The 21,007-nt window shown below is 39.2% G+C and overlaps 1 protein-coding gene across 7 annotated transcripts in view; it reads right to left on the bottom strand.

Annotated features, from left to right (window-relative positions):
* LRRC8D (leucine rich repeat containing 8 VRAC subunit D) overlaps nt 1-21,007 on the bottom strand; it is a 141,482-nt gene that overhangs the window by 8,772 nt on the left and 111,703 nt on the right. Inside the window, exon 2 of one of the 7 annotated variants that reach the window (XM_023733396.1) lies at nt 11,884-11,937. The exons of 5 other annotated variants lie outside the window; for them this stretch is intronic. The gene's annotated coding sequence lies outside the window, so the exon portion shown is untranslated. Of the gene's footprint in view, nt 1-2,708; nt 3,137-11,883; nt 11,938-21,007 lie in introns of those variants that run through there. One more of the 7 variants, XM_023733398.1, reaches the window with a different exon arrangement.

Here is a 21,007-nt window from a genome sequence, read left to right as displayed (position 1 = left end):
GTAAATTGCTATGACCCTGTTAACACTAAGTACTTATAAGAGAGGCACAAGACAGAGCAAGCCCAACCTGCATGTGGTAATTAGGGATGGCTTCACAAAAGGGTGGTTTTTAAGCTGAGACTGGAAAGCGGAGTAGACTATGGGGGTAGGAAGGGTAGGGAAAACATTTTTTGGCATAGAAATAGCAAATGCAAAGGCACAGAGACATGAGAGAAATTCTGTGCTATGGAAACTACAATTCTAATGTTAGCCCATTATTAGTCTAGTATGCCCCTGTACGGATATCACATTTTATGGGTAAACCAAGGAATAGAAATTAAAGCATGAGATGCTAAGTGCAGTCTGCAGGAAGTTCCTGGGCCGGAGATGAGTACTTTCCTTCAATGTCAGCCACTGGAGTAGCTCTTATTTCAAACACGGGCCTTGAATTAATGTATTTGTTACTATTTTGTCCCTGGGTGGTGCAAACAGTTAATGTGCTCGGCTGCTAACCAAGTCTACCAGATGTGCCTAAGAAAGGCCTGGCAATCTACTTCCAAAAAAATCAGCCCTTGATGACACATGCCCTGCCTACCTCCCTGGGGTGTTTCATCCATTAACTGAAATTAAAGATACAGCAGCACTCTGAAAACAAAAGCTGCTTTTTATAAATAAAGGGTGTGTGTCTAAATATGTTAAATACACAAACATAGAATACAGTGTATTAAGTACATTTTGATTGCAAGCCAAGTCAGCGAGAGAGGAGATCAGCACCCAGCTTCCTGGATCCCAAATCTTGAGGTTTAACCGCCTTTGTGAATCAGGACTCATAAATGGTTGTAAATGGTTATCAGGGGATTTTTCTTTTCCTTTCGTTTGTTACCGGAAGAGGGTACATTTCATAGGTATCACTTGCATATATTCTTTGGGTTCTCCTTTACAACGTGTCTGTTGTGAAGGACTTAGACAATTACATTAAGAGGAAGTGAACCTCACATTCCAATGCTTCTCTTTGTCCATGGCATACATGAAAATCAGCTTAACATTCCTGGAAGCAAACACTTCTTATGGACCTTTTTGTACTAGAACTGATAGGGGAAGTTTTTGAATTTTGGACGGACAAAGCTGAAGTAGAAAATAACAAGGACTGAATCTAAATTCTTTTATGATCATGATTCTGTGTTCTTATCTAGAAGTATGGCCAGTAATGATAAAAGTAATAACCAGGTTCAAAAGTTAGAAGCTACGATGGTTGTACAACTCTGTGAACATACTAAAAAACACTGAATTATATACTTTAAAAATGGGGGAATTGTATGGCATGTGGATTATATCTCAGTACAGGTGTTAAAATTAGAAGCTAGACTTCAACTTTGTTTACCTTACTGCCTAAACTATCTTACAACAGAAATATGACAGTGAAAAGTAAATACGGTTGTGGCCTAATTGTAGATATTCACGCTATATTATATATTCGAAGTACAAAAATATGTTTAAATGATTGCTATTATGTTATATGACTACCATACATTGAACTGGTTCCGAAGATAAAAACTTCAGTATTTTTCTTATCCTCTCTGAGCACATCTACCTCACACGCTCAAAAATTGGAAATATCCAGCTCAGGGTCTGGCAAAAAGTAAGCTCCTCTAAAGATGTTTGAATCTGAATGCAGAAAAACGAATCATTGAGGTAAAAAGTAAGCCGATCTTAATCAGTCTTTAACTGAAGATGAGATTAGGACAATTTCTTGACTGTTGAGCTAGCATGCAGTCCTAAGTCCCTGGGTGGTGAAAACAGTTAACACACTTGGCTGGTAACAGAAAGGTTGGAGGTTCAAGTCCACCCAGAGGTGCTTTGGAAGAAAGGCCTTGGTGATCTACTTCCAAAAAATCGCCTACTGAAAACCCCATGGAGCACAGTTCTACTCTGACACACATGGGGTCACCACGAGTTAGAACTGACTCAACAACTAAATTTTTTGTTTTTTTAAAATATAACCCTATGTACATAGAGTAATCTTGACATAAATGATTGATTGATAATAATTTTTTTTCAATTTTATTAATTCTTTCAAAAACATTTAAATTAAAATTACTTATATAAGAAGGTGGCAAATTATACTAGAAAGAGCACAACTTTGATGCCAAGGAGACCTGGATTCAAATCTTGCTCTTTGTTCATATTTATTAGCACTGTAAATATAGGTAACTTCGTGTTCCATGGAAATCATTACACTATCAGTATTATTAAACATAGAGCAAGATTTTAGCACCAAAGAGAAAAATCTAATTACTGAAACCAAAACTTTAATAAAAATTAGGTCTATATGCATTAGGAAGTCTTCAATACCCCTATTAAAAATAAGCAAAGCAGATGGCTTTGAAATATTATTTAATGAGAAGTGTTTAAAGTATGAAGAAGCAGATGGCTTGATTTGGTAAATACTTAATTTTACACATAGGTATGCGGCCCCTACCCAATCAAATACCAACTTATTTTCTTTCTACAGCATTCTGTAGAAAAAAAGAATCAGCCCTCTTGGCCAAACTGGGCAAATGGAAGACCACCCAAGAGAAAGATGAGGGGCAAATTTTCAAATCTTTCATTGAAAGAAGTCAAAGAACAAATTAAAATTCATAAAGAGCTGATAAACAATATGATCAATAGAAATAATTCTCCTCCAGCACTAAATATACCCATGAACAAATATACACATACTCACATACCACACTCAAATCAGGTATCAAAAATTCAGATGGCTGAAGAAATTGCCTGGTGGTCTGATAAGTCAATGTTTCAGATGCAAAAAGGGAAAAAAAGGACTAATTTAGTTTTTTCCAACAGATCTTTGTACTATTGGCATTATGTAAGTGTTAACAGTTATGGATATTATAAATATGCAAGATACTCTAGCTGATACAACTCTACAAAAAAAAATATAATTCATAGTGTCACTCCCTCTTTAAAGATTATGATAAGAAATACACTTTTTAAAAAAAGGTGAACTAGGATGGAGCTCCCTTATACCCTAAGCAGCTTTCCATAGTCCCAGGAAGTTTGCCACATTTCTCTTCCAGCTGTCTTCTGGGACAGAAACCCACTGCTGTTGAGACAATTCTGACTCATAACGACCCTACAGGACAGAGTAGTACTGCCCCACAGGGTTTCCAAGGTTGTGAATCTTCATGGAAGCAGACTGCCATATCTTTCTCCTGCAGAGCGACTGGTGGGTTCGAACTGCTGACCTTTCAGTCAGCAGCTAAGTGTTTTAACCATATGTCACCAGGACTCCTTTCTTGGACAGAAAGCCCCTCTAATTCTAAACCCATGGATGTATGTTCTGGATATGGACAACTGGGAGCCTGCTGATCCTTATTCCTGGTTTGGTAAAGAATGCCGGAAAGCAGTCTCCTCTGAGTACCTCTCCTTAGTGCTGATTAACGTTAAAAAAACTTATCAAAGTTAGTAAGAGAGAAAGATGCTCAGATACTGATAAAAATTTTAATTCTTTGATCTGCACTTCATTTAGTTAAAAAGGCTACCTGGTATATTTTTTGGAAACCCTAGCCATTGACGGGGGTGGGGAAGGAATGCAAAGTCAAACAGTGGTTGCTCATGGCACTTGGTGAACTCTTAAGTTCCATCTTTTTGGTCTCCCTTTCTCCTCCCATCTGGGTTTGAATTCCTTCCTTAATGGGAGGATGATTTCTTTTATCCGTATGTCCCCAGGAAATGGCACAGGAGAGGCACTTAATAAAAGTTTGTTAACAGAATGATTCACTCAGACCAATAACAGCATTCCAGGAGAGGGCTCAGGAGGCACTGAAGCTATGAGCCAAAGACTGCCAATGAGAAAAGGTCACTATTAATTATGCCAAAGGCAAAACAATCAGCTCTGACTTGCATTCTTCAACGTCCAGATGGCCAACACTACACAGCTCTTTTTAACAGGTTATTCTGAAGCTAACTCATTCTGATAGACCATCTGCATGCTGCTTGGCTCATCATCAAACATTCTACAGGAAGACAAAAGATGAAGGGAAGCATGGGCGTACCCTCACCGGGAAATAAGGCCAAGATCCGATTCCTGATACAGGGCCGGTTCTAAGTCAGTGTGAACTCTGGGGCAGAGGCAAACCAGCACCATTCTACCACATACCTAGGTGATATAAAAGGCCAGGGAGGAAGGAGCTACAGAAAGGGAGGCTCAGAGACAAGATGAAGCTGCCGGAACCTCACACCTTCCTTCTCCTTGTTCTGCAAGGGGTTTTCTGCCTTTCCACGCAGACAATAAATGCAGAAGTTCTCATTAAGGGTAACTAACCCTTGAGTTAGTGGTGAATGCCCTATCTGTGTGTGCACAACTTACTGGAGTCAGTAAACACTTGTATCAGAATACTGTGCCAAAGTGCTGAGCAAGTGCCCAGCACACAGTAAGCTTAAGAAAAGCTGCTGTGAGCCCTGGTGGCATAGTGGTTAAAGAGTTCGACTGCTAACCAAAAGGTCGGCAGTTCAAATCCAACAGCCACTCCTTGGAAACACTATGGGCAATTCTACTCCGTCCTATAGGGTCGCTTTTAGTCAGAATTAACTCCACGGCAACAGGTTACGGTCATGTTGAAACAGATGTTCTACATAAAGAACCCTATAAACATTCTTAAGGAGCCCTGGTGGTGCAACAGTTAAGCACTCGGCTGCTAACTGAGAAGATGGCAGTTCGAACCCACCCAGCAGCTCTGCAGGACAAAGACTGGTAATCTGCTCCCATAAAGATTACAGTCTAGACAACCCTATGGGACAGTTCTACTCTGATACATGGGGTCGTGATGAGTTGAAATTGACTTGATGGCACCTAACAACAACATAAAAATAATTCTTTACTGCTCAGAACTAAGAGAAGTTTGTCCCTCCTGATCAACTTATATAAAAAGCCATGGAACTTCCAAGCTAGCTGCATATATAAATTAAATTGCCAGCCGAGAAGGGCGACCAGGAAGAGCAACAGGCAGAGGCAGGTTTACCAGGCAGTGAGAAGACCCTTGACGTGCACAGGACCCTTCCAAGGCCCTAAATCTACCTTTGTATCTCTAACTTTGTGTTCTCTGTCGTAACAAGAGCCCCCAAACTACATAAATTTCAGATCCCAGAAAATGTGGACCTTCCCTTGGTTGCATAAAAGTGGTTAATAGAGGGTTTCACCCAGTCAGCAAGATCAGGAAAGAATTTTCTGAGAAGTCATGATTGAACTGAGGTGTGATGAGAGAGTATAAACAAGGTGAATGTGTAAGCTGGACCAGAATACATAAAGGTCCTGTGGAGAGAAGGAGCAAAGGATATCTGAGGTACAGAAAGCAGGTTAGTAGTCCGGGGTGCGCAGTGTGAGATAATGCAAGGCCCTGTAAGCCATGTTAAGTTTTGATTTCATGAAACTAAAAGCAGGGGGAAGCCACTGATGTGTTTTTAGCTGGGGTTAGGAGGTGAGTGAAAATCAGATTCGTGTCTCTTAAAAGGTCACCCTGAACCTAGTGTACAGATTGTGTGAGAGAAGATGGAAGGAGTGCAAGAACGCAGCTATTGTGTTATTCTGGGCAAAGGATGTAGGTAGCTAAGACTAGGCTGTGAGTGGTGAAGAACGGAGTTAAGGGGATGGATTTATAAACTAATTAGGCCAAAGAAGTAACTATAGAACTTAATAATAATAGACTATATAGGAAGGGCGAAGGAGACAGAGATGTTAAAGATGACTCTCAGATTTAATTTTCCACTTCATTGTTCTACCTTTGTTCTTTGATATCAATTTAAATGGTTTTAATAGAACTGTATCTTTTTACCCAGCTCTCCAATTCTTTTTAAAAGTAGGCTGTTGCTATTAGCTGCCATCGAGTTGGTCCCTGACGCGTGGTGACCCCACGCACAATGGAACAAAATGCTGTCTGGTCCTGTACCATGCCCATGATAGGTTGTGAAATGAACTGTTGTGATCTATAGGGTTTTCACTGGCTGATTTTTGGAAGCCGATCACCAGATCTTTCTTCCTAGTTGGCCTTAGTTTCGAAGCTTCGCTGAAACCTGTTTAGCATCATAGTAACATGCAAGACTCCACCGACAGACGGGTGGTGGCTGCGTGTGAGGTGCACCGGCCAGGAACAGAACCCAGGTCTCCCACATGGACAGTGAGAATTCTACCACTGAACCACCACTGCCCCTTAAAAGTAGGCAGATTATATATAATAAATGAAAAAAAATTAAGTCCTCACATGCTTGGGCATGAAACACACCACAAAATCTACAAGCTTAGACAGTATGAAAACATTATTCTAGTGTCACCATCATTCACGTGGTCGATAACTATCCTTCTATAATACTTCTGGGCAAAGCATAATTTTAAAACCAAAAATAGTTTGGTGATCTTCACTATATACAGAACACAGAGCCCCGGTGGTGAAGTGGTTAAGAGTTTGGGCTGCTAACCAAAAAGGTCGGCAGTTCGAATTCACTAGCCACTCCTTGGAAACCTTATGGGGCAGTTCTACCTGTAGGGGTGCTATGAGTCAGAATCGACTTGACGGCATACAACAACATATATAGAACACACACACATACATACATACATGCATACACAATATACCATTATGCACAATATAATCAGAATGGAGCCAGCTTCTAATACCTTAAGAATCCTACAGGCAAAACCTGTGATTATTTATGCTAGTAGAATCTGGTTTCTAGAATAAATGAAAATCGATACTGGTTAAAAACAAAATCCTTCAGAACACCTTTTAGGGAGACAGGAAAGGAAGTATAGTTTCATTCTTTACTGTATTTTCTTTAGGTCAATATTAAAATTTGTTTACATTTTGTAAGTAAACTATAGCAGGGTAACAATGAGGGGTGGGCAAAGATGTAAGTTGTAAGAGTGTAAGAACAAAACCACATAGCTCAAACCTGTACAGAATAATCAACAAAAGGTGTAATTTTTGCACAGATTAATCTAGAGTCTCTGTCACTGAGCTAATAATTTAAAACAGAATTTCAATTCACACAATCTGGCAGTATAATGGCTATTAAGAACATGATTTAAGGAGTCAGCCTGCCTGAACTGGCATCTCATTTCCATCCCTTAGCAATACATCTGCAAAATGGGAACAAAAATAATGCCTCATATTACCAGCTGTGTAAACTTGGGCAACTACTGAGTCTTCATTTTCCTTATCAATGAAATGGGGATAAAGCACCACTATGACAAGGTACACATACCACTGCGTATAATTGTGAACACACAAGGGGTATGCTCATTGCATCTTCCCACTCAAACCATTTCCTGAAATTTTCCTGAGATGTCCAGAAAGATTTCAAGAGGTGGAGACTCCTAGGGGAAAAACAGGATTTGGAATGTTGTGGTGACAGAGAGGAACAAAAGGGACCAAGGAAACTTTGACAGAAGGAAAGTCGATGAAGAAAAGAGAGAATAAAGAAAACTAAAAGATGAGGAGGGGGAAGGGATGGACTTCAAGAGAGTAAAGATACAACTCAGTCAAATACTACAGAGATTAAGGACAACCAAGACTGTAAAAAATCAATAATGATCTTTGACAATCTCTATTATAGTGAAATACATTATTGAAAAACATCTTGGAGGTAACTAAAAATTCCCCCAAAGGGTTAGCCTTTTAAAGTAACACAAACAAAGCCTTATTTTAAAATTTGTGATTAATTGGTACACCTGAGTTAATGTTGTTACTTTTGTCCTATTCAAAGGATTTGATAAAAACAAAGGAATGTTTTATTCATATTTATTTCCTTAATCTTGTTTCTAAGTACTTAGCATCTAATTTGTGCAGCTCTTGTGAAAATTACAAATGATCTTTATTTAGAAAAGCAGGTCTGTGGGGCTTTCAACTGGAAGCCCTTCCCTAGTTCAGGTGTGCTTGGAATTAATGGTCTTTCCTCTTTCTTCCAATTATAAAGAATTAGTGGGGTTTTAATAGAGAACTGCAGTTATGATATTATAATATTATAACATTCCGTCAATTATAAAGAATTGTTGTTAGGTGCCATTGAGTCGACTCTGACTCATAGTAATCCTATATGATGGAGTAGAACTGCCCCATATGGTTTTCTTGGCTATAATCTTTACGGAAGCAGACTGCCAAGTCTTTCTCCCCCGGAGTGGCTACTGGGTGTGTTCAAACCACTAACCTTTTGGTTACCAGTCGAGTGCTTAACCATTTGTGCCAACAGGGCTCCTTTATAAAGACTCAGTGGTGCTTTAATACTTAGCCACAATTGAGCAGCCCATAGTTTGTAAAAACTCCTAAAGTTTCCTGCATTGGGAAGGTACAAAATAGCAATAAGAATACTTTCTTATCCAGTATGCTGTTACCTATTTTAGATGAGTTGCTTCTTTGAAGATTATATGAAGATCTCTGACTTTGGATAATTTTGGATTTTTAATTTGTGAGAAAGCACTCAAAAAAGACCCAAGATGAGATATTTGAAAAGTACACACCTGAGTGTCAATGGTGTCAATGTATTTATAAGTGCCAGCTATTTTCATTGTAGAGATAAACTAACAGTGATTCTCAACCCATTTTATGTCATAGCCCAGGAGAGAATGACAAAATTTATACACACTCTGGGGTAAACTGAGGATACTGATCACAACGAAACCTAGGGCCTGAGGCCTCACTCATCTAAACTGTTATCTCTGTCATCTGGTGCCCACTTCTGGCACAGACATTGGAGATTCAAGCCTAAAATATCAGTGACTGGGTGTAAACCAAGGTCGAAATCTTCTAAAAGAATTTATCCATCTGAGATGTTGTGATAATTTTTGGAGTGATAAAATGTTATCTTTCTTCTTCTTCATGAGATAGAACGGAACGTAAAATAGTAAGAACCTCGGTATAACCATGAAATAATCTGCTCATTTGTGTAACTTTGCATAAAGCCCAGAACTATAATCACAACAACGTTTACTGACTTGTTGTTGTGTGCCGTTGAGTAGATTCTGACTCATAGCGATCCTATAGGACAGAGTACAACTGGTCCATAGGATCTCTGAGGCTATAATCTTTATAAGAGCAGACTGACAGGTGTTTTCTCCTGTGGAGCTGATGGTGGGTTTGAACTGCTGACCTTTCAGTTAGCAGCCTAGAGCTTAACCGCCAGGGCTCCAATGACTTGATGGACCAATATCATTATGGAGAAGTTGCTAATACTAAGAAATATATAAGACAGAGGTGACTGTTCAATCATTCATCAATTCAGCTCAAACACTAAGTACTGTGTTAGGTATTGGAGATTTGTTGTGTAATTTGGGCTAAATTATGGTGTCATTATGTAAGCGTGATGTACAACATAAGCACACATCTAGATTTTCTTAGGCAAACAATCTTAGATTTTTCTAAGATCCTATCTTAGATATTTCATAGCTATAGTTGATTTGAAGTGGCTGACATCTTGGGATGGGGATTAACCATTTAATATGGTGGTATGTTGCATATTATAGCCATTTTCCAATAAGAAATCTAGAATAAAAAAGGAAATGGACTAGATATAAAACCATCTAAACAGTGTTTCCCAAACTTTTTCACATCAGGGTATCTGTGAATGATAATATTTTTATAGCAGAAGTGGGAAACAGCTGAGGCTGCTCACAGGTGGAGGCTGTCCTGTGCTGTGGACTAGGAGGATCCGTATCTTGACAAACACGTACTTATTCGATTACTAGTGTGCCATGTCATACCAGCCAAGAAATTGATCCAAATCATGCAACAAATGGATAAACCTAAAAAATCAAACCTACTGCCATCGAGCTGATTCTGACTCATGGTGACCCCACAGGGTTTCCAAGGCTATAAATGTCTACCAAAACACAATGCCACATTTTTCTCCTGTGAAATCACTGGTGGTTTCGAACCGCCAACCTTTCGGTTAGCAGTCGATTGCTTTAACCACTGCACCACCAGGGCTTCTTAATAAATGGATAGATGATTTTTATTTACAAATCATCTAACAGTAGAGAATATAAGAAAGCAGAAAATGAGTGCTAATTCTTCCACCTAGAAAGAGAAACGTTTTAATAAATAGGGCAATGAAATCAGAATTCCAAATTAGAAAGATAATTCTAGCCCGAGTGTGGAAGTGGGACTGAAGAGGGGAAAAAAATGGAGGCAGGAAAATGAATGAGAAAGCTATCCCAGTTATACAGATGAGGGTGATAAGGACCCTCAACTAGGAGGGGAGAGGAAGGGCAACCTAGAGGAATTGAGAGATGGAATTAACGAACCTAACCATCTTTTGCGGTGGTGGTCGGCAGAGGATACATCTAAGATGATTTCCAAGTGAGTTCTGTTTTTCAGTATGAGTATCTAGGATCAGTGTAGTCAATTAGGTAGAGATGTCTGCTAGTCAGCTGTTCTGTGTCTTGGTTAACTAGTGCTGCTATAAACAGAATTATCACCAGTGGATGGCTCTAACAAAGAAACATTTATTTTCTCACAGTTTAGGAAGCTAGAAGTCCAAATTCAGGGTGTCAGCTCTAGGCGAAGGCTTTCTCTCTGTGTCGGTTCTGGCGGAAGGTCCTTGTCATCAATCTTCCCCTGATCTAGGAACTTCTCAGCACAGGACCCTCGGGTCCAAAGGACGTGCTCTGCTCCTGGCGCTGCTTTCTTGGTGGTATGAAGTCCCCACAAAATATGTGTCATCTTGGCTAGGCCATGATACCCAGTACTGTGTGACTGTCCACCATTTTGTCATCTAATGTGACTTTCCTATGTGTTATAAATCGTACTTCTATGAGGGAGGATTAGAGGCAGTTATGTCAATAAGGCAGGACTCAACCTACAAGATTACGCTGTATCTTTAGTCAATCTCTTTTGAGATATAAAAGAGAGAAGCATGCAGAGAGACAGGCGGACCTCATAGCGCCAAGAAAGCAGTGCCAGGAGCAGAGCACGTCCTTTGAAACCTGGGGTCCTGCGATGAGAAGCTCCTAGACCAGGGGAAGACTGATGACAAGGACCTTCCCCCAGAACTGACAGAAAGAGAGAGCCTTCCTCTAGAGCTGGCGGCTTGAATTTGGACTTCTAGACTCCTAAACTGTGAGAGAATAAATTTCTCTTTGTTAAAGCCATCCACTTGGGGTATTTTTGTTATAGCAGCACTAGATAACTAAGACAACCTACATCTCAAGAGAGGGATCTGATACAAAATTACAGATTTGGAATAGTAAGTATATGATGAGATAGCCCAAGGAGAGCATATAAAGAGAAAAAGGGCAAAGGCAGAATTCTGGAGATCACTAACATCTAGGGAACAAGTGGGAAAAACAACAACAAAAGGACTCAGAGCAAAGGAGACTGAGAAGGAAGGGTCAAAGAAGGAGGAAGACAACTATGAAGAGAACTTTGGCCTGGACACCAAAGGAGGCAAATGCTCCAAAAAGAGAGTGGTAAACAGCACTGCACATCACAAACTAGTCAAGGAAGTTAAGGAGTAAAAAGTGACTACTAGATTTAACAGCTGAGAAGTCTCTTGAGTCTTCTGCCCTAGCACTTTCAGTGAAGAAGTCTGGCTCATTGTGGGCAAGAAGTAAACAAGAGAGTGAATGTATGCTTCCTGAAACTTGGCTAGCGTGGAAAAGAAAAAGCTGGGACAGCTAGAAGGGGAGACAGGTTTAGTGAAGGGTGTATTTTTTAGGATAAGAAAGGAGTAGGAAGGTAGGGGAGCCCTGGTCGTGCAGTGGTTAAGCTTTTGGCTGCTAACCAAAAGGTCAGCAGTTCGAATCCACCAGCCGCTTCTTGGAAACCCTATGCAGCAGTTCTGCTCTGTCCTATAGGATCGCTATGAGTCAAAACTGACTCGATGGCAACGAGTCTGTTTTTTTTTTTTTCTTACCTGTTTCTTGGAGTCCCTGGGTTGTGCAAACTGTTAATGTGCTCAGCTGCTAACCTAAAAGATTAGAGGTTAGAGTTCACACAGAGATGCCTCTGGAGAAAGGCCTGGATATCTACTTCTAAAAAAAGCCATTTAAAATCACACGGAGCACAGTTATACTCTAGGGGTTGCCATGAGTCTGAGCTGACTAGATGGCAACTGGTAAAACTGGTCCCTGTTTTTTCTCAGCATAAAGTCCAATCATATACTGTGAACACATTTCTACCAGAAGCTACAACCCAAGTATGCAGCCTGCTGTTATGACCTGATAAAAGGCATAAAGATGAAAGATTTCATAATTCTATGGAAATTCTGAAAGACAGCTTGGATATATATTGTTTGCTTTTCCCTTCAGTAAGTTGGTAAACATTAACCTTGCTAACCATCATATTACTTCTCTAGTCATAAAGCTTTAAAGAGTTCTTTTTTGGAAACGTCTGAAGAGAAAAAAAAAAAAGGTGCCTTGTAAAAATAATTCCACAACCCATATAACTTAAAAAAAACAAAACAAAACACCATATGGACGTGTGAGTAGTTCTGTGTACACTCAAGTAATCCAAACAGTGGCTCGTGTTCTCGCCCGCTGAAACTCTCTGTGAAGGTCAAGCATTAAAAGAACTCAAGTCAGATTCTACTGAAAGGAAGGAGGTGGGAAAAGAAATATTTATTATTCCCAATGGAGAGTGTTAGTGACCTAAATCAGCTTAATTACTTCTCACTCCCTTGGCCACAGCATGGAGGAAAGAAGAAAGACAGTCTCCTCAGTATGGTGGGAAGGGGAAGTGCTGTGCCTTGCTGGCGTCTAGAAGAGGCAATCTCAGGCTGTATCTTACACGCAATGTGGAAGTTTCTGCAAATATACAGAGAAGATGGCCAGAAAACTACCCTTATTGAGTAACCAAGCACCTCGCATAGTTGATTGAGCTCATTGAACTGTCACACCTCACATCTACCCTGAACAAGTAGTGTTACTGTTCCAGCTTCACAGATGAGAAAACTGAGTTTTAGAAAGTGTGAGTAATTTGTCCAAGATGACACAGCTAATACATGGTGGATGACCAGGATTCAAACCCAGATCTGACTGACCCTACAAAACTCATGCCTGCCTCCCTCAGCTTGTTTTAAATTAGAAATTAGCTCAAATCAAATTTTTTTCCCCAAAATTTACAAACTGTTTGGAGGTTCAAACCCTTAAGTAAAAGAGACAAAATCCTGGTGCTCGGAGGCTGTCCTGGAGTAAAGCAGCAAAGTCTGAAAAATGAAATTACAATGGAAAATCCAGCTGTAATTTATTAACAGTATTACCTAACATCTTTGTCATCATCTGTTTTTAAAAGCACTTCTGTGGATTCAAACTAATCTGATCTTTACAAATTGCTGTGCAACAAAGAAATAATGTCAGTTTCATTTTATCGCCAAGAAAACTGTTTCTAAGATTGCTTAAGGGACATGCCTAAGGTCATGCAATGAGGAAAGGGCAGAACTGAGATCAGACCTGAGATTTCTGTGGTATCATGCGCATTAGAACTGGCCCCCAATAAGCGTCATCCTCTCAAAATTTTACTATCTTCAGAAGGGATCGTTAAAAAAGTCAGAGCAAATCTTCCGTAAAAGTGCTTCTTTAAATAAAAAGATTTCCTTGTTATTTCTAAATTCATTTAATAAAAATGATAACTATAAATTTTATCTTAGAGAGTAAATAACTCACTTAGGCCAGATAGTTCTTAAGTGTACAGAATGTACTGGTTACCAATTGTGAATGCCTTAGCTCCTATTTTAAGAATCTTAATTAAAAAAAAATTATTGATAAATGGTAATCATTTATTAAATTATTAATAATTCTTAAATCTTAACTTTAAGGATCTTAAAATCAGAGCTAAGAGCCCTACTAAGTGAGGGGATTGGCTATATTTACTATATTCTGGATCATCCTACTTCAAATTGTGAATTTAATTTCTGAGTTTCCATTAGTGCTTCTGAAAAGATGCACCATTAGTGCCCCATTCACGTTCTTTGTCTCTGAAATTAGGAACTGGAACTAATAGTACTAGAGAAACTGTTTCTACATATTACTTATAGTTATGGAGTTACACAATCAAACCCATCAAGCTGCATCCTAGTAATCCATACCTAATGGCTACATTCAGTAAACTATGGTATGTGAAGAGGTAGCGTGTTTCTTAAATGACTCAGGTCTTTGTTTACTAATGACTAAATCATAAACAGAAGAAACCGCACGTGCATAGCCTGAAAGACAATAATACTACCAATATAAATTAGAGGCTTCCTCTAAACCAGATACTGTCATTAATCTCACATAGAGCTTTCTGTCTGGTAAAATGTGCATTAATTGGTTTACATTTCTGTTGTTGCTGTTGAGGAAAGAGAGCAAACCAACCAGCCCAGGCAGCATCCTGGGAATTTCAGACACATACATATACACACACCCCCCCTTTAAAGACAAAGTGAGTACATCTAGTTTTAAAGAAAATACTAATAAGAAACAGGTTGAGAGTATTTTCACTAGTTTAAAAATAAAGCATTCTACCCTTCCAACAAAATAAATAAATAAATTTCAGGATATAGGAACAGGAAGCAGCAGCTGGATTTATCATCCTTCATTTCCTCTGAGAGGTGCAGTAAGGAACTCCCCATCAAGACGAAAGCGCTGGAAAGGTTAGCCTCCTCCTGCCAGGACCCATACAACCCACATGCTATGGCTGACTATTAAGACAGTGGATGCTGGCTGGCCACTTCAAAAATCAAACTGCTCAACAACAAAAATGACATAAATTATAAATTAAAAAAAAAAACCCAAACTGCTTACTTTATAAACCTTTCTGTGTCTAAGCCCCACATTTTGCTAACATGAGAACCTTCACTACTCTAACTAGATTTTAAACACACATATGTAATTGCCCAGCTCACAGAAGAGCTTAGTTCTGTGTTCTCATGAAGGCGCCTCTCCTAGGCTCACTCTGGAAGGCGTCTGGAGCCTGACTCCACAACAGAAGACAAAGAAACACCCTAGAGGACTATGCAGCCTTGCTCTGGAGGCTGTGATGGAAAGAAGCAAGAGAAGTGGGTTTCTGTCTTCCTTCAGCACTTGGGATCTTGGCTGAGTACTTAATGACACTCAGCCTCAGTTTTCCTATGTATGAAATGGCCATGAGGCCACCTACTTCACAGGGGTATAATGAGAAGTAAATGAGATGATAAATGTTAAAAATACTTTGTAAATCATAGCTCTTGTGAAAACGTTTGTAAACTACACATAAATAATAACAGACTAGAGTAATAGCAATATAAATACCTGCATAAGGGGTTTTTCCAGTTCCAAAGCTTCTACTAATATTATCATTTTGTTTGATCTTCAAAATAACACAGTAAGATAACTGGAGATGGCATCATCATCATCTTCATCCTTATTATTATTTCATAAATGAGCTAGCCTGGAGGAGCACATTAGGGAAACTGTGTCATAAATCCTTAGCAAGAGTTCAAATCATCTGCAAGCCTTTCTGGCAGTGTGTGAGTGCTAAGTAGAAGACTGGGAGTTAAAGAAAGCTGCACACATTCCAGGTCTGCTACTCTGGGCAAGTCCCTTAACCTCTCCGGGCAACGTGATTCATCCATTTGTCACCAGGTTGGTGGGAGACAAAAATAAATTAGACCTGATTCCAGCTCTTGAAGAACTCAGTTAGAGGCAAGGGTGGGGGAATGGAAAGAAGTGACATATAAACAGATTAATTACTAAGCAGTAGTTGCTTAAAATATAGAGTATGGACAAAATGCGATGGGATCAAAAAGCAGGAAGTGACTAAATTTGTCTGGGGAACTCACGGAAGAATTCCTCTAATTTGTAAACTGGGAAAAGAAGGAAAGAAACCAGACCAATGTACTTGTCAAAGTCCCTTTTGAGAATAAAACTTTTGAGAAAACTTGGGCTTAGAGACAGTCAGCACTTTCAACATACAGTGCAATTTCTCTTATACAATTGTTCATAGCTGATTTAAATAAATTAGACATCTCAAGTGCTAGAAAATGTTAAAAAAAAAAAAAAAAAAAGATCCAGAAGATTACTCAAATACAAATCATACTCTTGTATCTGTGGAAGCTGGGTCTACAGTTAGCCCAGCATGCAGTAACAATGAGACTAGCACCTAGAACCAGGCCACCTAGGTTGAACTCTTGACTTTCCTAGTTACTAGCTGTGTGAACTTGGGCAAGTTACTTGATCTCTCTGTGTTGCAGTTTCCTCCCCTGTGAGATAGTGGTGGTAGCAGTAGCAGTAGCAAAAATACTAGAAATACCACCAAATCTCACAGGGCGTTGTGAGGGTTAAATGAGCTAATATTCACAAGTGCTAAGAATAATGCCTCACACAAAATAATGCTGGATGCTGTTATTTGCAAAAGAGTAATAATTAGCATTTTTGCTTGCTATTCTACAATATGGAGCCCTGGTGGTGCAGTGTTTAAAGAGCTTAGCTGCTAACCAAAAGGTCAGCAGTTCAAATCCACCAGCCACTCCTTGGAAACCCTATGGAGAAGAAGCTCTACTCTGGCCTATAGAGTCACTGTGCATCGGAATTGACTTGACGGCAATGGGTTTTTTTTGGTTGTTGTTGTTATTCTAAAATACTCTCTTAATGCTGAAAGTTCCAAATTTGGTCTCAATTCACAATTTTGATCTTCAACTCACTTACTTTGGTCATCAGGAAAGACCATCACTAAAAAAAGGGCATCATGTTTGGCAAACTAGAGGGCCAACGAAAACAAGAGAAACTCTCAATGAGATGGACTGGCACACAACCGCAAGAATGGACTCAAACATACCATCCATTATGAACACAGCAAACAACTTTCTACATAAGGTCGCCATGAGTTGGAGCTGACTCCATGGCAACTAACAGCAACAACAAGAAATTTATAGAAGATCAATTAGCCAATGAGGAAATATAGGTTGTCTGCTTCAGAAATACACTTAAGCAAAATACAGGGGAATATAACACACTAAGAATGATTTTGAAAACTTATTTCCAGTGGGAGATATGAAGCTAACATAACCAATACTGGGTTTAAGAAGACGAAATCAGAAATGTTTGTATTTTAGAAAATCGTATGCTCTTAAAGTGACTACGCCAGGGTTTTGAATGATACTTTGGAAATTACCGAAAAATGGAAAATGAGCGAGGAAGGATGCCCTAATTCCTAAAAAATTTTGTCCCCTCTTTTTTTAAGTTTTCTCTTTGAAAAGTAGTTTACAGTATTTGTTTTAAATAGTTTAAACTGTAAGAATTCAATGTAACATTAAAGATAAGAATTTGGCCACCTTCTTCCTCACCACCAAAAAATACAAGCATTTAAATAATAAAGTTATTTTCGTTTTTCTCATTTTAGTAACACACATTTTGAGGAAATCATTTAGGCAGTTAATAGTGCTTTAATATTATTATACAGAAATTGTCAGGTGAAATGGACTGTATCCAGATAAAATTAAACTTCTGTAATGCAAACTGGATGTTTTAAATGGCAGCATTAGTGGCACTCACCAAACCGAAAGAGTCTGCATTTCGTATTTCATATATTAAACATCACCCATCCACTGGCTCTAAACCAACACCAATATTTACTGACTCTTGGGGCCTGTGGTTTTTAGCTTAGTCAATAATGCTTTGGTTCAGGCTTCAAAATTCATCACTAAAACCTACCGCTGCAAAAATGTTCACCGGAACTCCAAAGAATAAAGAGAAACAGAGGAGGAAAAGAAAAGAACATTTACTATAGTCTTATGTTCTAGAAAAAAAGGGATACCCTTTTTCAATACAAAACAGATTTGCTTCATGACTCCTCAGTGTTTTGTAACATACCCAAAGACACAAAATGAAGCAAAATAATTCAGGTCTAATTCACTGAGATCCAAGTACATGCCAAGCACACTGCGAGAGCAGTTTTACAAACGTCACTCATTTAATTGGTATAACTCCTTGCTGTAGAACACTTTCTCAATTTTACAGGTAAAAAAATGGAAGCTCAGAAATGCCAAGTAACATGCTCATAAAGTCGTAAGACTAAAATACTGATGGACCAGTAAGCAAAGCTAAAATAAATATACAACTATATATAGAAAGAAAGAGAAAACCTGTTTTAGACCAATTAATTTCAGGCATCAGTAAAGATAGCTGGCCTAGAATAAATTTTATATAACTAAACTAAACAAACAAAAAAACAGGCATTAAATGTAAAAAACAATTTTCCTCCCAAACAACTATCCTATTTTTTTTTAACATCTATTATTTTGCAAGTTGTCTAGGTAATCATTTCAGAGAAAAATAAAGATGGAAATACTCAAATGTTTCTTGATGAGGGTATTAGATTAGCTTACTTCTGCTAATCAGAAATTACAAATTGGATAAAATAAATTTTATGGGCATACAGTAAAAATTTAGGAATAAACTTACAGGAACAGAATTTTTAGGAATCCTTATAAAACCAAAAGGCCACTCTCTCATCTAACCGATCCTAATAAACAGAATTAATTAAAAACAAAAAGTACAGTGACATGTATTGTAACATTTTATAGAAAACAAGAATAGAGTTCAACATTCAAATAATTCGATAATATTTATTAAGTTTCTATTATGTACCAGGAACTATGCTCAGAAAATAGATAAGATTTTTTCTTCCTTTCGTTTATCCACCTAATTATATCATGTGACATTGTGGTATATTTGGTACAAAGATTTATAGCTCCCAGATTACCTGGGGGTCACAAACTAGTCCAATTAACAAGTTTCCAGACAGTCCTGCCTTTTATTGTTTTTTGTAAAGAAATGTTAAAATAATGTAGCTAGATCATGTACCAGAAGAGCTGTTATTTTAGGAGCCTACAAAAGAGAATTTAACAGTTAACCAATCCTTCTAAGATAACCCACTGCCGTTGAGTCAATTCCGACTCATAGTGACCTATAGGACAGAGTAGAACTGCCCCATGGGGTTTCCAAGGAGCGGCTGGTGGACTGGAACTGCCGATCTTTTTTGGTTATTAGCAGCCTAATGCTCAACCACTGTACCACCAGGACTCCGCCCTTCTAAGATAGGTTTATGATAAAAGTAGGGTTTTTTTTTTTTTCTTTAAATATTTTATTGTGAGGTGTGGTCAACATGGTGGAGTAGTTAGATGCTTCCTATATCCCTCTTACAACAAAGACGTGGAAAAACAAGTGATATGATTGAATATCTGCGAGCCCTGAACAAGGCAAGGTTAAGAAATCCGTCTGAGTGATATGGGAGAGGGAGACTATTTGGAAAGGATGAGAAGGCCCAGAGCCGTGGCAGCGAAACTGCAGCTCCGCAGCCTCACCAGTCCGCGGTGAAGCAGGCAAACAGCTGTGAAGTGCGAGTGCTTGGGAAGAAGTTTCCACGTCGAGAGAGACCCGGCAGCAGAGATTCTGCTTGGACACTCTGAACCAGTGAAGAGCAGCTCCCAAGAGGCTAAGATAAGTACGTGCATGTACCCTTTCGCAGCAATTAAAAAAAAAAAAAAAAAAAAGCCCATTTGGGAAAAACCTGTCTCCCTTTTACCTCCTCCCTCCATGCGCTGCACCGGGAGTCCGCTGGGCTGGAAGTAGATCTCAAAAGGCACCCTGACCCATTCTCCTGGCCTTGGAGAAGGAACAAATAAGCTGCTCGCTCCCCTAGGCCAGGAACACAGGGATGGCACGGCTCCTTTGCTGGGCCACGGGTATCAGAGTTCCACAGACTCTGAGTGCCTTACAATCTTGTATAGACTTGTGGGGACCCATCTCAACAGCGTTAGTCCTCACTGCCACAGTACAACAGGGAAAACATCTGAAGTTTAACTTCAACTGCTTCAGCTGTGAACTGGGAGATCTGTGACCCTCGAAACAGCCCCACCCCTTAAGTAGGCACTTTTATCGATCCGCAGCAGGGGCTTGAGGACTGGTGGTAGCACCTAAAGCGCCTTGTCACCTGCTACAGGAGTCCAAGAAAAAGAGGTGCCCTTGGGACTTTACAGCCAACAGAGTGGGGTGCTCATAGTCCAGCTGCAAAACTCACCTACCTACTCACCCTACAGAACAGGGACACGCTTTCCTTTCAAACTCTCAGGAGTAGCCGTCAGCATCCTGCCTGGCTCAGCGGATGATTCCCTACTGCAGCCAGAGTCCAGTGCCTGCACCAATCACCCATGCCTCTCTAGGACTGGGGGTGAGAGCCTTGGTGACCAACTGTCTGAACACCCAAGCTGAACCCATACAGGAAAATTTAATGGACTCCTGTGTGCACATACTTAGTTACAGAATTAACTACCTGGTGACAGGACGTTAGAGATCCAAAGGTGTCAAAAATCAAACTAGTGCACTTGAGCAGCCTATTTGGGCATATCAAAACAAAACAAAATAAAAAGCTAGGTCTCACTAAACAAATACAAAATAAAATTATAATAAATTATTGATGGCTTGGAAACTACAGTCAATATCAAGTCACATAAAGAGGCAGTCCATGATGGCTTCAGCAACCTCCCAAAACAAAGAATCGATAAATTCTCTGGAGAAAGAGAACTTCTTGGAATTACCAGAGACAGAATACAAAAGATTAATATACAGAACTCTTCTAGAAATAAGAAAGGCATTCGACAGAATGCAGAATCTCCAGGGAACATACAGACACAGTAGTAGTGGAACTTAAAAAAGTTATTCAAGAACATAATGCCAAATTTAATAGGCTGCAAGAATCCATAGAGAGACAGCAATCAGAAATCCAGGAGATTAACAATAAAATTTCAGAATTAGACAACTCAACAGAAAATCATAGGAGCAGAATTGAGGCAGCAGAAGTTAGAATTAGTGATATTGAAGATAAAGCTCTTGATGCCACCTTATTTGAGGAAAAATCAGATAAAAGAATTAAAAAGAATGAAGAAAATCTAAGAGTCATGTGGGACTCTATCAAGAGAAATAACCTACAAGTGATTGGACTACCAGAAGAGATAACTACCAAGGAGAGAACAGAAAATACAGAGAAAATTGTTGAAGATTTGTTGACAGAAAACTTCCCTGATA

Source organism: Trichechus manatus, unplaced genomic scaffold (assembly GCF_000243295.1).
Source record: "Trichechus manatus latirostris isolate Lorelei unplaced genomic scaffold, TriManLat1.0 scaffold00058, whole genome shotgun sequence".
Lineage (NCBI taxonomy): Eukaryota > Metazoa > Chordata > Mammalia > Sirenia > Trichechidae > Trichechus > Trichechus manatus.
The sequence above is the reverse complement of the archived record's forward strand: the minus strand, read 5'-3'. Positions and strand labels throughout refer to the sequence as shown.